Source organism: Musa acuminata, chromosome BXJ3-3, assembly GCF_036884655.1.
Source record: "Musa acuminata AAA Group cultivar baxijiao chromosome BXJ3-3, Cavendish_Baxijiao_AAA, whole genome shotgun sequence".
Classification (NCBI taxonomy): domain Eukaryota; kingdom Viridiplantae; phylum Streptophyta; class Magnoliopsida; order Zingiberales; family Musaceae; genus Musa; species Musa acuminata.
Window position 1 is genome coordinate 17684781 of NC_088351.1, and position 13553 is coordinate 17698333.

Consider the following 13553-nt stretch of genomic DNA (forward strand, 5'->3'; position numbering starts at 1 on the left):
CTCTGGGATATTAGATGGATGAGGGACTATAGGTACATGGTAACTGAGGACAGACAGGTCCAATGGATTGGATTCCCCTGTATCGTCTGGGGACTACGGCGTAGTGGCCTAGTACTTCCGTAGTCGATGAGTCGAGTGAATTATTACAGAGATAATAATTCACTGAGTTAGAAGGAGTTCTGACAGGTATGACTCACGGCCAGCTCGATATTGGGCCTAGAGGGTCACACACATATGGTAGGCATTGCGATGAGTAGAGGTTCGGATATGAGATATCCGACGGAGCCCTTGTCTTATTGGATGCAGATCCAATACCCACTAGGGAAAGGACCCATTAGGGTTTTGACACGGGATCTCTATAAATAGGAGGGATTCATAGCCTCATAGGCTAGAGTCTTTGCTTGCCCTTCCTATTCTCCTCTCCCTCTCCCCTCAGAGTAGGCCTGGAGTTTTGAGGAGCGTCGTCGCAACCCTGCTGTGTGGATCACCGCTAGAGAGGAGGACGCTTGACCTCCTTCACCCTCTCCTAAGGATCTGCAAGGAAACAGGGATATACGATCTCCCTAGGTAACACAATCTCTATACGCAGTTTTGTGTTTTGCGGATTTTTTGCGCACCAATCTTCGCACGACGATGAACATCTTTTTGGGAAAAGGGGATTTTTGTTTTCTTGTTCTTCCGCTGCGCATATGATGTCGCCCCCTATGATTTCCCAACACTACCTCCCTGCCTGGGCGGTTGCACCTCCCACAACAACCTGGGTCCGAATGGGCTGAACCATTCGACCCAATTTGAGTTTTTCAGGGGCCCAATTGCCCTAGGATTAAGCTAATGGGATCACCTCCCTTTTCTAACTTAATCAAAGTGCTAACTACGATTATTTCCTAAGACATATTCTGCAGCTTGCTTCGGTGCGTCACTCGCTTCTTCCGGCGAGTTTCCGGCGAACTTCCGTCGATCATCCGATGAACCCTCGGTGATACTCCTGCGGACTTCCGGCAAACTCCTCGACTGTGACGATCCACTTGGCAAGTTCCGACGAGCTCCTTTGGCAAGCTTCTGGACTTCTCGGATTTGTTCCCGCAGAACCTCCGACGACTGTCCGAACATCCGTTGAGCTCTCGAACTCCCAATGTGATCATTGTAATGACTCCGGCGTAACTCCTACTGCATGTCTTACTTTCATCGTAGTCAATCCTGTACACTCAAAACAAAAACTTTGATCGAGACAATTAATCCTAAGTAATTAACCAAGTTGTCCGGCATGTCATTGGTCCCTCGACGCTTCGTCCGATTCTTCGGCGCATCATCCTTTCCTGCAGCCTATTGCCCAATCGGCCAGTTGACTCCGCAACTCCGATATCCTTGGCACAATACCCGCTCATCTTGGCCCGATGCCCGAGTCCATAGCCCGAAGCCTTCTGTCGATACGTCGACCGATCCACCGGCTCGACGTCCAATCTTCTGACATGTTCCTCCGGTACAACATGATGTTCTTGCTTTAATTGTCTCATCTTGATCGAAGCACCCTGCGTCACTCAAGACACAGATTAAATCATAAACATATATCAAGTAGTTTCATCATCAAAATACAAGATTCAACAATCTACCCCTTTTTTATGATGACAACTACTTGATGATGGAGTTAAACTTAACTCCCGGAGTTTAAACAAACTCCCCCTATCAATATGCCATATTGATAGAAACTCTTAGATTCGAAAATCTAAGCAACATGTCATCATAAACTTATGCATAATATGTCATGTCATCAACATACTTCTCCCCCTTTGTCATCAACAAAAAGGAGAAGTACCACAATCAAGTGTTTGTGATGTAAGTTTAACTCATTGCATGAAAAACATTATATCTATTGTTACCATCATGCAAGTTTGAAGCTAGAAAATTTAGCAAATGTTACATCATGCTTAGAACATTCAAGCTATCAAGTTTTAGATATACAAGTTTTACGGCATACAAGATAGCACATGCAAGCTAGCAACGTTACAACATTTTAGAACTTGCAAGCTAGCAGTTTAGAGATATTCAAGAAGGCAACTCTTGCTTCTTGAAATATGCAAGTTGCAAGGTAGCAAATTTTTCCTTCCTTTGCAGTGTTAGCTTTTGATATCGTAACGCAACTATTTCAAGTGTTTATCAATTGTAGCATTTCATCATATTGCATGATATCGACATGTAAAGCTGTGAAGCAAGATTTTGATATCATTTCATGATGTACACATTTTAAATATTTTAGCAAGTGTAGCATTGCATCACATGGTAAGATATCAGCTCGTACGATGCAAATTTTTGTTTGATATCTTGATACAGGGCATATAGCAATGATAGCAATCATATATTACTTGGTGATGCAAGTATGGCCTAATCATAGCAATGATAGCAATCATATATTTCTTGGTGATGCAAGTATGGCCTAATCATAGCATCAGTGATAGCAACCATATCAACATCAGTGATAGCAAACATATCAACATCAGTAATAGCAACCATATCATCATTAGTGATAGCAAACATATCAGCATCAGTGATAGCAACCATTAGTGATAGCAAACATATCAATTCATATATTTCTCCCCCTTTGTCATCAACAACAAGTGCGATGCCATAAGTTGGTTCATGTCATTTTCCAACAGTGAGTGATAGGATACCAGTAATGCAAACATCTCGAGGAAAACATGACATGGAGATAGCTTTTATTGCTTCTTCCTTTTTATTTGTTATCTTTTTACATGAAGGAGGAAAGCCATATGTGAAGTTCAAATCGGTAAGATATTAAAGCACACTTCATTTTTGCAAGGATTAAGATATGTAAGTGAGTCAAATCCTTGTATGTAAAAATATCTTCCTTTTATAAGAGGGAACCATCAAATATGTTTCTCGAAAAATATTTTTCACATGATAAGTGCATTTGCTAGATGATTCCATATGTCAAAAATCAATGATGTGAATTAAACTTGATATGACATATGCTTGTTAAATTCGGAAGAGGATAATGTATCAAAAAAAATCCAATTGTTAGGATCAAGAAAATCCGAAAATGAAATTTGACACTTTCATACATTCGGACAGGGTTTTACTAGAGATATTCAATGACAATTATGAAGGTAAAACACGCTTATTATCATGAAAATTTTTGTATTCAAGCATATAATTTCCAACATGTAATCATGGTAAGTAATTGTGTAAAATTATTTTGGCAATCAAGTTATTTGATCATTCAATCAAAAAAGTCCGAAAAATAATTTTAACACGTTTAATCATTCCGACATATTTTTGCCATAGTTTTTCAAATATAATCATGAAGATAAGGCATGCTCATCATCATGGTAGTATGATAGCAAGTTTACCATATACAAGCTAGCAAAAATTTTCAACATTTTAAGGCCCGCAAGCTAGCAATTTTGAGATGTCCAAGAAAGCAACTCTTGCTTCTATATAAGTTTTGCTAGATGTGCAAGTTAACTTTTTGCTTCTTGAGATAGGCAAGATAGCATTCCTTGGTGATGTTCAATATAGCTAAGTTCTACATCATGCAAGCTAGTGAATTTTATAACATTTTAGAACATGCATAATCACCAAAGCATCATAAATTTTAATGATGTGCAAAATTATAAATTTTGCATGATTGCATTTGTGTGTCTTGAGATTTGCAAGATAGCATTTCTTGGTGATGTTCAAGATAGCAATTTATTCTCTTTTAAGAAGTGCAATCTTTGCTTTCTTCTTGAATTGTGCAAGCTAGCTATCTCCCCTTTTGTCATTGTCAAAAAGAAGGGAAAAAACCCTTTACATCAATTTTTAAATCATGACAAAGGTTAGTATCAATCTCATTTGTGCATCATTATATTTTCAAATTAAAACATGCACATTTTCAAAACATATAAACTCATTATTATATGCATGATTCCAAATCATTATTCATATTATTTCAATCATTGTTTCACTTATCACTATAGCTAATCATGCATAAAATGTAAAACCATCTAACATGATACAATCATTTATTTCAAAATATTTATCACTATTTTCATGTATGATAATGAAGTATTCATGATATCGAACATTTATCATTTAAAGTATTCATGATACACATCATAATAAAAAGCATATGCATCATTCCAAATCATAAATATTTCAAATCATCATGGTATTAATTTGTCACATTGCATCCTACCATGCATGATCGAAACTTCTCATTTGCATACATCAAAATAAATTCATGAATATCTCATGCATTCATATCATCACTTGAGGAATATTGAACAAGAAATAATTGGGTGATGAGATAAATATTTCATGAATACAAAGAATTGCATAAAAATCATATCATGAATACAAGGAATACAAGTCACAATCATTCAAGAGAAAAATCATTATTCATTTTCAATTCATTCAATTTGATAAATCAAGATCATGATTTTGATAAAACTCATTTCAATTTTAAGTCATCAAAATCATTTCTATGGCTCACAAAACATAAATAGATTCATTATTTCATTGATAATATATTTTCCCCCTTTTTAAGTGTTTCATTTTAAGTGATCGATTTCATGTTGAGTGTCGATAGTGTTAGAAAAAAGAGTCGGCACTAAGAGGGGGGGTGAATTAGTGCAGTTGTAAAAATTACGTCGGTTCAAAACTTCGTTATGATTAAATCCATTTCCGACAAAAAATCGTTTTGTAAAGGTATTAACTTTCAAAGTGTTTGGAAGAGCATAGTGAATGTAAAGCAAGTAAAGTGGTTTATAGTAAAGTAAATTGCACAAGAGAAATACACACAAGATTTTTATAGTGGTTCAGTCATCGTGACCTACATCCACTTTGTCGATTCCTCTTCCATCGAGGCCACCGGCATCCACTATCGGTCTTTTTTCAAAAGGCGAAGACCACCTACCCTTTTACACCCCTCTTCTCCTTTTCACAGGTTTAGGAGACAACCTTTTATAACCCTCTTTTACAAGGTATCCCTCTCACACCTCCCTTAGAACTCTTTCTAAGCTTTGGGAGGAGGAAACTCAGCTTTCTAAGGTTTACAACTTTAGAATCACAGGGTTTTTCTCAATATTTCTTGCTAATCCATGCAGAAATTGCTGGGGTATTTATAGGCCCCAAATGGATTCAAATTTGGAGCCCAAAATCCAAACCCCCGAAATTTCAAGGTACGAGTGATACCACAGCCTGCACTCGGCGGTACCACCACCTGTAGCGTGACACTGGGTTGTACCACTGCCCAGACTAGTGGTACCACTGCCCAAACAGTCTTGAAGACTGAGTTTGAGTGGCACCACCGCCTGACATAGCCTTGGAGATTGTGCCACGACATTTTCACCTGTTTGGTCACTATTTGGGCTTTTCTCTTAAACCAAGACATCTCAAACATGGCCCAACTATCTCCTAATTGGGTTAGTCCAATTTTAATCCCAATTATGTGTTAACTATAAATTTTAAGACATTTACTAAGCTAAACAAAGTCTGTAAGTTTAGGTTTCTTCCAACGAGCTTCCAGCGATCTTCCAACGAACTTCCAATGATCTCTTGGCAATATTCCAGCGGACTCCTGGCAAGCTCCTAGACTTCATGATGATCTTCCTAGTGAGTTCGGACAAGCTTCTTTGGCAAGCTCTAGGACTTCTCTGTTAATTCTAATAAAACTTCCGACGAACATTCGGACATCCGATGAACTCTCGAACTCCCAAGGAAATCGCGTTCTTCACTCTGGGACTTCATTTTACTTTATACCTTGCTATCATAGTAAATGCTATATACATAAAAACATATTTTGATCTAGACAATTATTAGTAAGCTTGAAACATGTTGTCCGGCATGTCATTGGTCCATCGACGCTTCGTCCGATTCTTCGGCGCATCGTCTTCTCTTGCGGCCTGTTGCCCAATAAGCCAGTTGACCTCCGTAACTCCGATATCCTTAGTGCAATATCCACTCTTCTTAGCCTGATGCCCAAATCCATGGCCTGAAGCCTTCTATCAAAACATCGACCGATCCTTCGGTCCGACATCCAATCTTCTGACATTTTTTCATCCTGCTGAACACGATTCTTCCTGCTTTAATTATCTCTCCCTGATCGAAGCATCCTGCGTAACTCAAAGTGCAGATTAAATCATAAACAATTATCAATTGGTTTCATTATCAAAATACGAGATTCAACAATCTCCCCCTTTTTAATGATGACAACCAATTGATGACGGAGTTAAAACAAACTCCCCCTATCATATGCCATATTGATAGAAACTTGAATTCAAGCTGAATTCAAGTACTTGCAAATATTAATCATGAATATTTGTAACACGTCATTATGCATCATGGTCATACTTCTCCCCCTTTGTCATTAACAAAAAGGAGAAGCATAACTTTCAAATATATGGAAATACAAGTTCAATTCATTGTATAATAAACATAATCTCCATTTTTATCATCATGCAAGCTAGCAAAAATTTAACAAGTGGTACATCATATTAGAACATGCAAGCTATCAAGTTTTCGATATGCAAGGTAGTAGGATAGCATGTTCTACAACATACAAGTTAGCAAAATATATCATCATTTTAGAAAGTGTAAGCTAGTAATTTTCTATCACTTTACAACATGCATAATCACCAAATCATCATTAATTTTAAAGATGTGCATGATTGCAAATTTTGCAAGTTTGTATTTTTTACTTCTTAAGATAGATAAGCTAGTGATTTTCAAGATAGCAAGCTCTTTCTTCTCTTTTGAGAAATATCATTTTTGCTTCCTTTGCAAAGTATAAGCTAGCAAAATTTACATTATTTTACAACATACAAGCTAGAAATTTGACAAGTGTTACTTCTCTTTGAAGTATGAAGGCTAGCAAGTTTTTAAAAAATAATGCAATATAACAAGCTAGCAAGATTAAATGTTTTACATGAAGCAAGCTACATGAAGTATGCTTGCATCTTCTCTTTAGATGTGCAATCAAGTAAGCAAGTTTTTGCATCTTCTTAACTTGTGCAAGCTAGTTAGTAAGCTAGCTATCTCCCCCTTTGTCATTATCAAAAAGACGGGAAGAATACAATTTTGTATATCTTTTTCCCTTTACATCAATTTCTAAACCATGACAAAGGTAAATAACATAGATGAAAAATCAAGTCATGAATGTCAAAACAATTTTTCATCATGAATATTTTATCATTGCATGCATCATTTCATTAGTTGAAGTATTGCATGCATAATATCAAATCATCATTCATAATTACATCAATGTTTCAATCATTATTTCAATATGCTTGTGCATCATTATAGTTTCAATTTACAACAAGCACAATTTTAAAACTTTTCATATCATCCTTACTCTATGCATGATACTAAAAATAAATCAATCATCATATCATACATGATACTCATAAGCAAGTAAATTTATATAATTTTAGAGCACCAAAACAATATCATGAATATTTCATGTATTCATATCATCACATGAAGAATATCAAGAAGAATTAGGTGATGAGATATACTTCAAGAATACAAGGAATTATATAAAGCCAAAAAATCATATCATGAACGATGAGATCATGTGAATACCAAAAGACATGAATCATTTTTACAAATCTCCTCTTAAATATTCAAAGAGAATAGGAGATCAAATAATGAAAGATATTCAAATAAAATTTTAAGTCTTGAATTTTGAAAAATATATTCTCTTTAGTAAATCACAAAAGGAAATGTAGGAGAAAACGATTTTAATTCATGCAAAAGAAATCTTATGATTCACATAGAAAAATCTCCTCTTTAGTAAAATACGAAGAAAAATCGTAGGAGTACAAAGAAAAGATCTTGATTAAAAAAAAATTTTGATTCATAATAAATCTTAATTTGTAAATATCAAGGAATCAAGATCATGATTTGGATAAAAAAATATTCAAATTTAAATCATCAATTCATCAAAATCACTTTCATAGTTCAAGAGATTCAAAATAATATAAATATATATTTTAATATCTTATTCAAAACTCGATAAGATAGAGATGTTTCATTTTAAATTGTTAGTTTCATACAAGTATGCCTTTGTCTTTTTATGCTAAATAAGAACATGCATCAATCATTTAGAATCGAAAAATAAATTTCATCATAAAAACCATCAAGATCAATAAACCATAAATTATCCAAGAATCATCATTTCTTCAAATCATCATGCATAGATTCACATTAAGCATGATATCAAACCTCTTAATATTTTCATTAAGACATCAAAAATGGATTCAATTAAAATTGAAAATCATCAAGATACACATTATTTCTTCTTAAAAAACATACATAGGATTATCATTAGATTTAAATCTAACATTTTATTTATAAAACATGTGATTTTCATGATCATTACTCGAACGATAAGCATGATTCCTAAAATTTTTATTTTTAGCATTATTCATTACATTATTAAACATGTAATTTTTAAGAAAAATAATTTTTCTAAGCTAACTTAAAAATAACTCATGCAAAGAATCATGTTATTTCTAGATAAACTAAGGGGGTTTCGTTTGAGTATTTTACCTCATTCTCGAAAACTGTTAAGGCGTAGTTTATCACCTCACCTTTGTTGGATTGTCCTTCATCTTTAGATGAGCTTGTTTCGTCCAAGATTGCTTCCTTCTTCTTGCATTCATAGCAAGTAGATGTGTTCTTTTTAAGTTTATTTTTATTCTTAAATTTTTATTTCATGAACTTTCCAAATTTCATAGTGAGTTCAAGTTCATCATCACTTGAGTGTATGCTCGAGTGGTTTTCGATTGTTCGATGTCCGAAATCATTCCTATTCTTTAGAAAAATATTCTCAAGTTAGTTTTGTGTATTATGCGTCATTTCATATGTCATTAATGAACTAAAAAGTTTTTCAAGTGAAAAATTATTAAGATCTTTTGCCTCATGTATTGCAATTACTTTCTGATCTTAGTTCTTATTATAAGAACATATAATTTTGTTTACAAGTGCAAAGTCTGAAAAACTTTTACCAATTGCTTTTAAACCATTGACGACATCTGTAAAATGGGTGTACATGTCTCCAATGGTTTTGCTTGGTTTCATATGAAAAAGTTCAAAATCATGCATTAAAAAGTTGATTTTTGAATCTTTAACTTTGCTAGTGCCTTCATATGTGATTAAATTCGGTTTTATCTAAGGCACAAAATAGAGCATTCATAGCTCTAGCATTTAAAGAAATAGTCCTCTTCTCCAAATCATTCCAATGGTTCGAAGACCTTCGAAAATTGTTTTCCACAATACTACATAAATTTAAATCCAAAGAAAGTAAGAAAACTCTCATTCGAGTTTTCCAATATGTGTAGTTCGTCCCACTGAACAAGGGAGGACGAATAAGAAAAAGTCACTCTTGAAAGCCGAAAAGAGCCATTTCTCTTAGGTGTTCAATCAAATGAGAAATAATGAGGCTCTGACATCAATTGTTAGGAAAAGAGTCGCCACTAAGAGGGGGGGTGAATTAGTGCAGCGGTAAAAATTACGTCAGTTCAAAACTTCATTGCGATTAAATCCGTTTTCAATGAAAAACCATTTCGTAAATGTATTAATTTTGAAAGTGTACGGATAAGTATAGTGGATGTAAAGCAAGTAAGTGGAGTAAAGTAAATTGCATAAGAGAAACATAAACAAGATTTTTATTGTGGTTCGATCATCGTGACCTACATCCACTTCGTTGATTCCTCTTCCGTCGAGGCCAACGGCATCTACTATTAGTCTTCTTTCAATCGACGAAGACCAACTACCCTATTACACCCCTCTTCTCTTTTTCACAGGTTTAGGAGACAACCTTTTACAACCCTCTTTTACATGGTATCCCTCTCACACTTCCCTTAGAACTCTCTATAAGCTTTGGGAGGAGGGAACTCAACTTTTTAAGGTTTACAACTTTAGAATCATAGAGTTTTGCTCAATATTTCTTGCTAATCTATATAGGAATAGCTAGGGTATTTATAGGCCCTAAATGGATTCAAATTTGGAGCCCAAAATTTAAACCCTCGAAATTTCAGGGTACGGGCAGTACCACCGTCAGTAACCTGACACTGGGCGATGGTACCGCCCAGACAATCTCAGAGACTGAGTCTAGGTGGTACCACCACCTAGACTGGCAGTACCACTGCCTGACATAGTCTCGGAGACTATGCCGTGATGGTTTCACTTGTTTAGTCATTGTTTGGGCATTTCTCTTGGCCCAACATAGCCCAAACATGGCCCATCTGACCCCTAATTGGGTTAGCCCAATTATAATCATAATTATTTGCTAACTCTGAATTTTAAGACATTTACTAAGATAAACAAAGTACGTAAGTCTAGGTTTCTTCCGGCGAGCTTCTAGGGATCTTCCGGCAAACTTCCGATGATCTCTCAGCAATGTTCCAGCGGACACTTGGCAAGCTTCTAGACTTCATGATGATCTTCTTGGTGAGTTCTGATGAGATTCTTTATCAAGCTCTAGGACTTCTCGGTCAATTCCGACAGAACTTCCAACGAACGTCCGGACTTCCGACGAACTCTCGAACTCCGAACGAAATCACGTTTTTGACTCTGGGACTTCATTTTGCTTTATCCCTTGCTATCGTAGTTAATCTTGCACACATAAAAACATATTTCAATCTAGACCATTATTACTAAGCATGAATCATGTTGTCCAGTATGTCATTGGTCTATCGATGCTTCGTCCGATTCTTCGGCGCATCGTTCTCTCTTGTGGCCTATTGCATAATCGGTCAGTTGACCTCCGCAACTCTGATATCCTTGGTGCAATATCCACTTTTCTTGGCCTGATGTCTGAATCTATGGCCCAAAACCTTCTGTCGATATGTCAATCGATCATTCGGCCCAACATCCAATCTTCTGACATTTTTTCCTTCTGCTCAACATGATTCTCCCTACTTTAATTGTCACTCCTTGATCGATGCATCCTACAACAGCCCCCTATCAATATGCCATATTGATAAAACCTTGAATTCAAGTCCTTGCAAATATTCATTATGAATATTTGCAACACATCATCATACATCATGATCATACTTCTCCCCCTTTGTCATCAACAAAAATAAGAAGTGTAACTTTTAAATGTTTGGAAATACAAGTTCAACTCATTGCATAATAAACATAATCTCCATTTTTATCATCATGCAAGCTATAAAAAATTTAGCAAGTGCTACATCATATTAGAACATGCAAGCTATCAAGTTTTAGATATGCAAGATAGTAAGATAGCATGTTCTACAACATACAAGCTAGCAAAATTTATCATCATTTTAGAATGTATAAGCTAGCCATTTTCTATCACTTTATATTATGCAAAATCACCAAATCATCATTAATTTTAAAGATATGTATGATTACAAATTTTACAAGTTTGTATTTTTACTTCTTAAGATACACAAGCTAGTGATTTTCAAGATAGCAAGCTCTTTCTTCTCTTTTGAGAAGTGTCGTTTTTGCTTCCTTTGCAAAGTATAAGCTAGCAAAATTTTACATTATTTTACAACATACAAGCTAGAAATCTAACAAGTGTTACTTCTCTTTGAAGTATGAAGGCTAGTAAGTTTTTGAAGAATAATGCAAGATAATAATCTAGCAAGATACAATGTTTTACATGAAGCAAGCTACATGAAGTATATTTGCATCTTCTATTTAGATGTGCAATCAAGTAAGCAAGTTTTTGCATCTTCTTTACTTGTGGAAACTAGATAGTAAGCTAGCTATCTCCCCCTTTGTCATTGTCAAAAAGAAGGCAAGAATACAATTTTGTATCTCTTTTTCTCTTTAGATTAATTTATAAACCATGACAAAGGTAAATAACATAGATGAAAAATCAAGACATGAATGTCAAAACAATTTTTCATCATGAATATTTTATCATTGCATGCATCATTATCTTAAGTTGAAGTATTGCATGAATAATATCAAATTATTAGTCATAATTACATCAATGTTTCAATCATTATTTCAATATGATTGTGCATCATTATAGTTTCAATTTACAACAAGCACAATTTTAAAACTTTACATATCATCCTTACTCTATGCATGATACTAAAAATAAATCAATCATCATATCATACATGATACTCATAAGCTAGTAAATTTATATCATTTAAGAGCATCAAAATAATATCATGAGTATTTCATGCATTCATATCATCACATGAAGAATATCAAGAAGAATTAGATGATGAGATATATTTAAAAAATATAAGTAATTATACAAAGCTAAAAAATCATATCATGAAGGATGAGATTATGTGAATACCAAAAGAAATGATTCATTTTGACAAATCTCCTCTTAAATATTCAAAGATAAATATTAGGAGATGAAATAATAAAAGATATTCAAATGAAATTTTAAGTCATTAATTTCAAAAAAAATATTCAAATGAAATTTTAAGTCATGAATTTTGAAAAAGATATTCAAATAAAATTTTAAGTCATGAATTATGAAAAAGATATTCTCTTTAGTAAATCGCAAAAGGAAATGTAGGAGAAAAAGATTTCAATTCTTGCAAAAGAAATCTTATGATTCAGATAGAAAAATCTCCTCTTTTGAAAAATAACAAGAAAAATCGTAGGAGTACAAAGAAAAGATCTTGATTAAAAAAAAATCTTGATTCTTAGTAAATCTTAATTTGTAAATATCAAGGAATCGAGATCATGATTTGGATAAAAAAAAAATTATTCAAATTTAAATCATTAAATCATCAAAATAACTTTCATATTTCAAGAGATTCGAAATAATATAAATATATATTTCAATCTCTTATTCAAAACTCGATAAGATAGAGATGTTTCATTTTATGTTGTTAGTTTCATACAAGTATGCCTTTATCTTTCTATGCCAAATAAGAACATGCATCAATCGTTTATGATCGAAAAATAAATTTTATCATTAAAACCATCTAGATTGATAAACCATAAATTATACAAAAATCATCATTTCTTGAAATCATCATGCATAGATTCACATTAAGCAAGATATCAAACCTCTTAACTTTTTCATTAAGACATCAAACATGGTTTCAATCAAAATTGGAAATTATCAAGATACACATTATTTCTTCTAGAAAAAACATACATAGGATTATCATTAGATTTAAATCTAATATTTTATTTATAAAACATGCAATTTTCATGATCATTACTAGAAGGATAAGCATGATTCCTAAAATTTTTATTTTTAGCATTATTCATAACATTATTAAACATGTAATTTTCATGTAAAATAATTTTTCTAAGTTAACTTAAAAATAACTCATGCAAAGCATCATGTTATTTCGAGATAAATTATGGGGGTTTCATTTATGTATTTTACCTCACTATCGAAAACCGTTAAGGCGTAGTTTGTCACCTCGCCTTTGTTGGATTGTCCTTCATCTTCGGATGAGCTTGTTTCATCCAAGATTGCTTCCTTCTTCTTGCGTTCATAGCAAGTAGTTGCATTCTTTTTAAGTTTATTGTTGCTCTTCAATTTTTGTTTCATGAACTTTTTAAATTTCATAGTGAGAAGTTTAAGTTCACCA